Here is an 11,029-nt window from a genome sequence, read left to right as displayed (position 1 = left end):
ATTACCAGCTGCCAACCCCCGCCCAATTCCACGGCCTCTTCCACCAGCCTTCCTCATTTTTGGTAGAAATGTAGACAAAATCCAACAAACTATATAGTAATGTAAAACAAGGTACAAGGTGTCTATAGGACAGGGGAGATTTTGAATTTCTGCACACACTTGTGGACAGTGGACACTTTTGGATTGTGTGAGGCCCACTGATATCTGAGCGCTATGTGACAGGCTCGATGGCACTGCTGTGACAAAAGTGACTAGAGGATAAGGGAGATTTTGAATATCTGCACACACTTTTGGACAGTGGACACTTTTGGATTGTGTGAGGCCCACTGATATCTCAGCGCTATGTGAAAGGCTCGATGGCACTGCTGTGACAAAAGTGACTAGAGGATAAGGGAGATTTTGAATATCTGCACACACTTTTGGACACTGGACACTTTTGGATTGTGTGAGGCCCACTGATATCTCAGCGCTATGTGACAGGCTCGATGACACTGCTGTGACAAAAGTGACTAGAGGATAAGGGAGATTTTGAATTTCTGCACACACTTGTGGACAGTGGACACTTTTGGATTGTGTGAGGCCCACTGATATCTGAGCGCTATGTGACAGGCTCGATGGCACAGCTGTGACAAAAGTGACTAGAGGATAAGGGAGATTTTGAATTTCTGCACACACTTGTGGACAGTGGACACTTTTGGATTGTGTGAGGCCCACTGATATCTGAGCGCTATGTGACAGGCTCGATGGCACAGCTGTGACAAAAGTGACTAGTGGATAAGGGAGATTTTGAATTTCTGCACACACTTGTGGACAGTGGACACTTTTGGATTGTGTGAGGCCCACTGATATCTGAGCGCTATGTGACAGGCTCGATGGCACAGCTGTGACAAAAGTGACTAGAGGATAAGGGAGATTTTGAATCTCTGCACACACTTTTGGACACTGGACACTTTTGGATTGTGTGAGGCCCAATGAATATCTGAGCGCTATGTGACAGGCTCGATGGCACAGCTGTGACAAAAGTGACTAGAGGATAAGGGAGATTGGATTGCTTTTAAAAAAGCAGTTTGCGGAGCAGTGGGTAAACAGCAATGCCAGCCTGTCAGGAAGCCTTAGAAGGCAGCCCAACAACCAACACCACTGATACACCACTATATAGCCTCCCCTTGCACTGCACACACAGTGACTGGTGTGTTGTGCAGGCCAAATTGCTAGCAGCAGAAGCAGTTTTTTTTTCTTCTCAGCAGGACAAAAAAAAAAAATTGGGATTGCTTTTAAAAAAGCAGTTTGCGGAGCAGTGGGTAAACAGCAATGCCAGCCTGTCAGGAAGCCTTAAAAGGCAGCCCAACAACCAACACCACTGATACACCCCTATATAGCCTCCCCTTGCACTGCACACACAGTGACTGGTGTGTTGTGCAGGCCAAATCGCTAGCAGCAGAAGCAGTTTTTTTGTCTTCTTCCCTGCCTAACGCTCTCCCTACAGAATCAGCAGCAACCTCTCCCTATACTAAGATCGGCAGAAGTAAGATGGCGGTCGGCGTGCACGCCCTTTTATACCCCCTGTGACGCCCACCAAAGCAAGCCAATCACTTGCATGCCCTTCTGAAAGATGGTGGTGACCCGTGCCTATGTCACGTTGCCCACAGTGTCCGTGGATCCTGATTGGCTGAAAAAGAGCGCAAAACAAACTTTTGAAACGCGACTTTGGCGCGTAAGTCGCCGACCTCGTGGCCGACCTCATCCTAGGGTCGGGTTTCGTTTCATGAAACCCGACTTTGCCAAAAGTCGGCGACTTTTTAATTTTTTCGACCCGTTTCGCTCAACTCTAGTAGGTGCGTTTGCAGCCCGGGGTCCACCGTGCTTGGTAATGGCGGGAGTATAAAGCAGTGTGGAAAGGTCACACATGTGGCTAGCTTCACCCAGTGTGAACAGAAGCGAACTCTGTTAACTCACAGAGCCGCACTACCCCTGAACATAAATGCCGGAGCCTGTTTAGCTCACAGAGCCCGGCCAAGAAGCGCACAGAAAGCGGTCACAGAACTGTGCCCCAAGGTCACGGGGCCAGAGTCCCTCTAGGACGCCGCTTTAGACGCTGACTACAGAGTGTAGAGCATGTGCACTGAGGCGTGCGGAGCCACTAGTGGAGACTGATGCCTGTCTCAGACTCTGTCCTACCTACACCTAAGCCTGGGCGCTTAACAGGCTAGGCTGCACAACACATGCATACCAAGGGTAGGGGTTTCTTAATTGGTCATGCACCAGAAACATTCATACATGCATACAACCCTCACTCCTCATAGTCTGATAATGCAGTCTATACTAGCGCATGGCTGAGAGGCCATGTAAACCTTTTATAGCTGCGTGCTTCCGGGACCTTCCTGGCCTTTCGGATGGACCAATCTGAGCTGGAGAAGGACCTGAGCATGTGACCTTCGGTCTCCAAGGGAGATCACTCCATGGGCATGCTCAGTGGACTGAAAAGAGGACTTAGCCCCTGGAGAGACTTGCTGCTGGCCAGCCTGCGTTGCTATATGTGGACTAGAGGTGGCTGCAGCCAGCAAGCCTATAGTGCTGGTCTGAGCAGAGCGCTGGGAACGAGTCTGCTGAGAATGGGAGACCGCCGAGTGCAAGGTTCTGGATTCCTGTTGTGCAGTGGCAGGAACCTGACGCCTAACAATATCTGGGTGACACCTTCTATTTAAGGCTTCTCCTCCAATATGGAGGTGCCTGAGCTACATTGTTAGCTTGCCTTGCATGCTTGCTAGTTGTCAAGTTCCCCAGGTCTGCCTATCTGTTTGTCTACCCTGTACCCTTCTGCTCTTACCTGTCTGTGCTCATCTGCTTGTACCTGTCTGTGCTGTTCTGTCCATAATCTGGTCCAGATTGCACCTGCCAGGGCCCATCTGTCTAACACCCGGTCCAGGCCACATGTGCCAGTGCTTTTCTGTTCCTCAGCTGGTCCCATCTGCACCTGTGGTTCCAGAGTCCCTACAGTGCCTGCTTGCATTTTTCATCCCCTTTGGGCTGTAGCACCTTACCCACTGTAGGGGGTCAGCTGCCACCTTCTGTAGGTCAGCCATAGAGTAGCACCTGATGCCACCTCTTTGTACCTCCTTAAGTCACAGTTTTCATCTGCTGTCACTTGTCTGAGTAGGGATTTGGTAGGCCACTAGTTACACCCCTTCCAGGCTTTCAGCAGGATATGGAACAGTGATTCCACCACCTTGCCTGCTACAGTCTTTATCTACTGGGTTGCAATTGATGTCACTTTGTTGGTGTCTGCCACTAATTTTTGGAAATGTGTAGACTCCTGGTTGGATCTCCTTCATGCGTGTTGCCTATAACAGTAGGCCTCCTAGACTGTCAAGCCTCCACTTCCTTGACTCCGTGTTACTATCCTTAGATTTTTCTGACAATACTAGTCTACAAAATTTACATGATATTTGTGCCACCTGAGTGCGGCTGAGTATGAAAGCAGGTTGAGCTGTTTCATGTGGTATCAGGGCTCCCAGCACAGGACTCCTACACCAATCCCTCACCCACCTCGTTTTACTGTGACGTTCAATTGAAAGCTGTAAATGCTGTCCCAGACCCCGATACCTAATGCCTGGCTGATTGCTGCAGTGCCATGCTACAGTTAGCACTGTGGGTGAATTGAGGCCACTTTCCTTGTGTCTGCCCCTATTTTCATGTGTTTTGGCAGCATTTGGGGCTGTTATAAGGTGTTGTGCATGCGTTTGTTTTTGCCTCCTATTGAGCTGAATGGTGTTCGGTTATGTTCGGCGAATATTCGATGAATTATTCAGCGAATATTGCAAATTTGGTGATCATAATCCTAACTGAACATTGTAATATTCGCTCATCTCTAGTAGGGAGCTAATTCGCTCATTGTCAGCAGAGGACTAGCAAGATGTGATCTTTTTACTTCTTGTGTTCTCGTCAGTAATTAATACGAAATTGATCCAGCTTTATGTTATTTACCAAACTTATCTGACCCCTGTCCATTTGCACAGAAAGAAAAGAATCCTTACCGCAGAGTACTATTGCGGTCACTCTCCAAATTATTTTTTTCATCTGATTTCCTCTTGCTTCTTCAAATCTTCATTTTAAATTGCTGTTTTTATACTGTATATCGTCCTTATTGTCGATTCCTACATTATGTAAACCCAAGCTGGTATTGTTTGTATTGTTAGATGAAGAACAGTGTAGCATCACTCTCAAATCTTTCACAGAGAAACTTTATTTTTAGCCATGAAAACAATTGAAAGAATAGCAACCAAATATCCTAGCAAAATCGAGGAATACTCAGAGCCAATGTCATATTCTCATTATGGATCATGCTCCACCATCCTGAATGAAGTGTTGGAGTAAGCAACCATTGATTTGGATGAGATCCATCCTTTTTAAATAAATTCACATGATGTGGATTGACTAATATGATTTTGATAAATGTGATTTTTGATACTGCAACAATATCTGTGATATGGTACTTTCACACTAAATATACATAGATTAATACTGGCATTGTATCATATTAAAGCTACAGTATCAGTACTATTTATTTCCCATCCAGCAATTGTGTATTATCTGATTTGTTTTTATAGCATCTTTCTTTCTCTTTGTTCTTTAGTGAGACCTTTTCTTTAGTTTCTAAATAAAAAGCTAAGTTTCAGCTTCTTATTGCAGGTATTGAAGAAAAACAATTGCACTCATCTAGATGACAATTAGCGTATGCAATTCCCTGGTTAACGCTACTATATCAGATGGGAAAGTAATTTGTCAAAGTAGAGGATACCCAGGATAGACTCTGAACTCTTGGTCCTCAAGCATCGCAGTAGTTAAATTCGAAATTGAACCTACTGATCGCCTTGGTTTTACTCCTCCAGTGAGGGGTATACAGCTTATCAGTGGAGACAGAGGTTACTATTATTTATTTCATAGTGTAAGGCTGTGTGCACACGTAGTTGGAAATGCTGCAGAGTTTTCCATGCGGATTTTGAAAAATCTGCAGGTAAATCCGCAGGTCAAAATACCTGCGGTTTACCTGCGGATTAGCCTGCGGATTAGCCCTGCGGTTTCACACCTCACAATGGTGAAGGTGTGAAACCGCAGCAGAACCTGCACAAAGAATTGACACGCTGCGGATTGTAACCCGCAGCAAATCCGAGCGGAAAAATCCGCAGCATGTAAACAGCGTTTTTGGTTTTACCATTGCAAATAATGGTACTATACAACGCAGGGCCAGAAATCCTGCCGATCCGCAGCAGACTCTGCAACGTGTGCACATAGCCTGAATTGGGATTTTTTCATGAGGCTCCTTTTTCAGCCCACTTTCTAGCAGGAAGACACAGATTTTTGAGCAGGAGGAAGGGGGCATGGGAAATATAGATTTTAATTTTACACTTTATAGATTTCATAGTATTACAAAAAATAGAATGAAGAGTGAGGAGAAGAAAAAGGAGGGAATTTCAAAAATCTTAGTCACTTAATAAATAATCATAAAAACACCATAGGGCAAATAAAGGTGAGATGAATTGACAAATATGATGTTATTTTATGAGGTTTTGATCAAACAGAAGATGTTTTGCAGAAATGTAAGTGACTGCCCCGCTTTTTTGATTTTCCCATATGAATTTACAGATTCATAGATTTAATTTTCAGTCACAACAAAAAACTTCTGCAACAAATCTTTCATGTGTGAACATACTTTTAACCCCAATTCAAGGTATCAAGCAGCTCAATACATTTAAAAGTGGCATCAACTATTTAGGTCACACAAAGTTATCATTTAGTGCTGAAGCTTAGGGCAGGATGCAGTGTAATTTGAGTAATTTGAATAAAGGCCTATACAGTTTTTTTAATTTTTAAAGTTAGTACACATGCCTCATCAGGTCTACATTATCTGGTTTGAAATATAAGCCAGTTGTATTGTGAAATCTGGTGACATATCACTTTTCAATGACAGAATATCAACAGGCATTTGTAATTCTTATGTGTAGTGTGCTTTCCTGTAGTAGAAATCAAATAAGTTGTTAAATTATAGCATAGTGTTGATCCAGTTACCGGTGTATATATTGCATTAGTTGCTTAGAAAATAGAATAGCCTTTTCACTATCCTCATAGTAGTCAATTAATACTGCATTATTAATATTTGTAACAGTTATCAAGCTTGTTGCTATATTTTCTCCATTTATTAAATATATAATATCAGGATATGTGACTTAAATCAGAACAGCACTAATTCCACTAACACAAAAGTATATATAGTGTGCATTGTGCTCATAGTTGGAAACAATTTGGAATGTTATGGAAATTTGCCATGTTTATTTTACCTCTAGATTTTTTTCTTGAAACTGCATTTTCTATCTTACTCTATTACATGTTGACATTTATCACTTCCAATACTAATCTTATTTTCTTTTTGCATTTTCAACAATAACTACAATTAAATTTCAGTCCTATTTCCCCTAGATACAATAAGATCAATACTGTTTTCTTTCAGATCTGTTACTTGCTGCATTATTGAAAAACATTTCTTAGTATGCCTAAAATATAACCACACCGCTAAAGAAGCATAACCTCGGTATTAATTGAAATCTATTGTCAGCAGATGACAATGTCACAATCTACTGTATCTTAATAGAATTTGAAATCTTAAATCGCCTATCACACAGACTCACAATATTGACTGTGGTCACCGCTCGCTTCATCCCTCCCCCTGCACAATGACTTTTGCACATGTCAAAGAGCATGCCCACTACACTCTGTCATAGAAGTTTCTAGATTATCCTTAAAAAACTTGTATATCATAAGTGAATTTTCAGCCAAAGTTTGTTGGAATGAAAAGATAAATGTCACAATCCATGCTGGATTGTGACAGTTAAAGGCACATGTATCCTTTTTTTTCCTTTAAGCTGTTTGCTTAAAGTTAGTTTTGCCCCCGGTGGCCATTAGGGTCAACAATACACAGTGGCGTCTTTAGTTCTAGTTTTGCCCCCGGTGGTGGCTAGTATTATTACACAGGAATCACTAGCAGGTGTGATTGCTCTGGCTCTTGCCTATAAAGGAGAGTCAGGTGGTCTCACTCACTGTTGGTGATATTGGTCATTTTCAACCATCCTTGGTGGAGGAAGGAGCTAGAGAAGAGTTCATTGCAGCTCAGTCAGAGTCCTGGTGGTGAAGGAGCAACAGTGAGGAGTTCCTTGCAGCTCTGACAAAGCCTTGGTGAAGTACCAGCTATTCAGGAGGAAAGCTGCACTCAGGTGCTGGACTCTGTTGCTGGGTGCAATAGCAACAGAGCAAAGCTAAGTGGTTTTTCCTTGCTTGTATATTTCCTTATGTGTGTTTTAGTGCAGTGGTGGGATTAGTTTCTGCACCGTCCAATTCATTAGAAAGGGATATGTGCAGGGCGAGCTAGGGTTTTTAGGTATCCTGCTCATTGCCAGGTGCGGAACCTGCCTAGGGACCATCAGGAGTGTAGAGACACTGACTCAGGGGAGTGCAGGAGGTCTCCATGTCCCCATTCCCTACTGCAGGGCCCTCCATTATATTGGTTTCCCTGGTGTTTCCCTGAACTCTGTAAATTTGCCCTGTTGGAGGCGATGTATCCAGATACACGTGTAACTATTGAAATTCACCTGCTGGAGGCAGTGTATCCGGCTGCACGTTTCATTGTTTAAATTCGCCCTGCTGGAGGCGGTGTGTCTAGGGTCACGGGTGTCATAGAAATTCACCCTGCTAGGGGCGGAGTATCCAGTCACCCGTGGCAGCACAATAAATACATCTTTCACATCTTCAACTGCCTGAAAGCCAAAAAATGTAACCTATGCCAACTTTGAGCTGGCATAAATTTTAGCCAAAAATTTGCTATTTTCTGTTCTTCAACTTAATAAATTTGTAGGAAAAATGAAGAAATGAAGGCCATAACTTGCATAGTTCCCACCTCCACTTTTTGTAATTGTGGAGAGTGTAACAGAAACATCTTATCCCTGCTAAACCAGCTCCACCTTTCCATTGCTCAGCAGTTTTTGTTAAAAGAGTATTCTCAAGTTGTATCTTGAGCAGCGAAGAACAGTGCCATTTCCTTATTTACTGGTTTCTAGCAGGACTGTCTCTTTTCCTTAAGTGACTGAAGATATCCAAGTAAGCAGAAAAAACAAACGAGTGTCAGCTTGACACCAACACAAATCATTTTGCCTGAAAAAAACGAGTTGGTAATCTAACCCAAACTTATTCAGTATGCGGGAATCAATGGTCAAATGGCCATTATATCCCCTCTTCCTCATCAGCAGTCACATGAATAGTCTCTCCATTGCCTCTGATCACCAGATGGACTCGACATTGTGGGAAAGGCTCAATAAGCATCGATATAATATTAGACACAATATTAACCCTTTTACCTCCAAGCGATTTTACATTTTTGTACCCCTTCTTCCCAGAGCCATAACTTTTTATTTTTCCATCATTGTTGTTGTATAATGGCTCTTTTTTGCAGGATGAGTTGTACTTTTGAATGACACCGTTAATTTTACCATTTAGTGTACTGAAAAGCAGTGAAAAAATTTCAAGTGTGGTAGAATAGCAAAATAAAAGTACAATTCCACAATTGTTTCTTGTTTTTTTTTTACTTACCATGTTCACTAAATGGTCAAAACCCAAGATAAGTGCATGAATAAAATATAGTGAGCTTAGTTAACATAGTTTTATTAAAAAAATGCAAAAGCTATCCCACCACTTCACAGTGACCCTGTTCGGGACTGTCCTAACCTTTAAGATTAAAACCACACCATTTGTCAAGTGACGTGCATGTGGATAAAGGCTGAGAAGGACTGAAACCCGGCTAGTGGACATGCAGCCATGGGGAATCGAATGAATATAATGTCCAGCTCAAAGGAAAGGCAGGCCACACCTTTATATGTGCTGTGTGCAAACAAACTGAAACAGAAAACTTAAAGAGATGTACTGGAATGAATTGGTGTGCATGCCACATATTATTTTCATGCACTATTGCTGTTTCTTTATTTATTGCAGGGTATATGCTTATTATGGTTTTATCTTGGGTTTTCTCTGTTTCATGGCTAGTGTGTATATGGGCTTGTACGCTAGCCGAATTTCAGTCCTTCTCAGTCCTTATAAACATGCATGTCACTTGACAAATTGTAAGCTTACAACCTGCAATGACCACGCTGCCAGCTCAACACCATCGAAGCTACTGCAACCCCCAACCTACTTTCTCCTTCCTGATTATTCTGTAGAATGTAAACCCATAAGGGCAAGGTCCTCTTCCCTCTGTACCAGACTACCATTGTTAGTTTGTCTACTGTAAGTGATATTTGTATTTTAATGTAACCCCTTCTCATGTACAGCACCATGGAATCAATTGTGCTATATAAAAAAAATAATAATATTAGAGGTTACAACCATTCCGAATAAGGTCATCGTGATGTGATGAGATGGCTGTAATATTTTCAAAATTATGTTGCTTAAGCACCCTATATTATTTTCATGCACCATTGCTGCTTATTTAGTTACCGCAGTGTATTTACTTAAGTTTTTATCTTGGCTTTTGTGTATTTAGTGTCCAGTGTGCATGCACACCAGCTCATTCCAGATCAGCTCTTTAGGTGATGTTTACTAAATGCTGAGATCGACCTACTAATATAATTCTCGAGGTCAGTATGATAATGCAGATTCCAAATATGTGTACGCTCTTAATTATTTAAGTGGTTAAAAAAAATCAAAGTTTGTAAGAAAAAATAGTCATCATTTTCCGAAACCCATATCATCTCTATTTTTCACGATCTGGGGCTAGGTGAAGGCATATTTTTTGTGCACCATTTTGATGTAGATATGATATTTTGATTCACAGTTATTGCATTTTCTTGCAATTTTGCTGTGGCCCCCAAAAAAACCTAATTCTGGTGTTCCGATTTTTTTTCTTAAGTCTTTTATGGATCATTTTAATTTACTTCATATTTTGATACATTGGACATTTCTGAACACAGCGATTCCCAATATTTGTTTTTTTTTATTACTATTTAATTATTTTATTTTGAATGGAGCAAAAGTGGGTGATTTGTACATTTGTGTCTTGCTATTTTTTTATATTTTGAAAAACTTTTTTTTTAACTTTTTATACCAAGTTGAAAGTCATGCCAAATGAATAAGTACCTTATTCCTTCTTTAGGTTTAAAGATGTATGTAAAAAAGAAAATGTTTTTGATTTTTCATTTGTACTGTCTGGTACTCAAGAGGCTAAATCTAGCAGTAGAGAAAAATGTTTTTTCACTTAGTAAAGATGTACGGTAGTTTTTATATGGGCATGTATTGTTGTAGATCGGCTCATTTGGTTGCTTAACAATGTAGTCACAGGAATACTTCTCGTTTAAATTTTCAACTGGTTTATTAAAACAGGCTTCATTGTAGCATTTACTGTAGTCCCTGTAACTGCGGGGATCCGCCCACACAGGAAAACAGATTGGACCAAATGCTCCACATTTAGCTTCTTGGCCTTTTAGCTAAGATCAAGTGTAGTATCTGTTCTTATCAGTTTAATATCTGATACGTCTCCTATATGGGGACAATATATTAAATGGATTTTTAGAACAAGGAGATGGAAAAAGAGCTTTCTCTATTCACAAAAAACTAGCTCTTACCATGGCTGATTAACTCCTATCAGCACTTAATATGCTGGAGGATTTTTCCAAGCTCATATCACTGAATCTAACATCCTTAGTTTAGTGACACATATCTCCCCTCCAGTATTTTATCAGTGACCTACTCACATAACCCCTCTCTGCCCAAAGTGGGGGGTTTTGTCACTTTCAGTCTAGACAGTGAAGTCTAGACAGGTCATCTGTGTTACTGTGTAGTTTCATTGGCCTATGCTCCATATGGAAAATGAAGTACTGGAGCACTAGAGACCACCTAGTCAACCGTGCATTCTACCTTTCTCTTATCCATCTCAGGGGTGCATGGTCTGACACTAGCCTAAACTTTTGGCCTAGTAGGTAGTACCTCAGAGTGT

At 41.5% G+C, this 11,029-nt stretch overlaps 1 pseudogene; it reads left to right on the top strand.

Moving 5' to 3' along the window:
* Positions 1 to 10,500: 10,500 nt before the first annotated feature.
* On the top strand, positions 10,501 to 10,677 carry LOC141094640 (U2 spliceosomal RNA; annotated as a pseudogene).
* Positions 10,678 to 11,029: the final 352 nt, after the last annotated feature.

The sequence above is a fragment of the Dendrobates tinctorius genome, unplaced genomic scaffold (genome assembly GCF_039654945.1).
Source record: "Dendrobates tinctorius isolate UK_male_01 unplaced genomic scaffold, ASM3965494v1 ptg000064l, whole genome shotgun sequence".
Taxonomy (NCBI): domain Eukaryota; kingdom Metazoa; phylum Chordata; class Amphibia; order Anura; family Dendrobatidae; genus Dendrobates; species Dendrobates tinctorius.
Note: the sequence above shows the minus strand (reverse complement) of the source record. Positions and strands in the feature narration are given on the sequence as shown.